Source organism: Penaeus monodon, chromosome 22 (genome assembly GCF_015228065.2).
Source record: "Penaeus monodon isolate SGIC_2016 chromosome 22, NSTDA_Pmon_1, whole genome shotgun sequence".
Lineage (NCBI taxonomy): Eukaryota > Metazoa > Arthropoda > Malacostraca > Decapoda > Penaeidae > Penaeus > Penaeus monodon.
In genome coordinates, this window is record NC_051407.1 from 25,359,600 (window position 1) to 25,359,864 (window position 265).

The window sequence follows — 265 nt, forward strand, 5'->3', positions numbered from 1 at the left end:
GACAAATACCATCAGAGCCAGGGGCGGAACAGGGCCTAAGGCAGTGGTAATTTCATGGGCGGGCGAGTCGTTTTAACTCTGCCACACACGGTCTCGCGGCAACCTTTTCACGGATTCCACACATTATGGCGCGTCCGGGCTCACGCATCACCGCCGTTTATGGCATTTATAACACGGATGGGACTCGGGCTCATAAGGGACTCGAATCCCTTGCCGAGTCCCTGATCGAAGATTTATTAGCGCTTAGATCCAACAATCGTGTGAT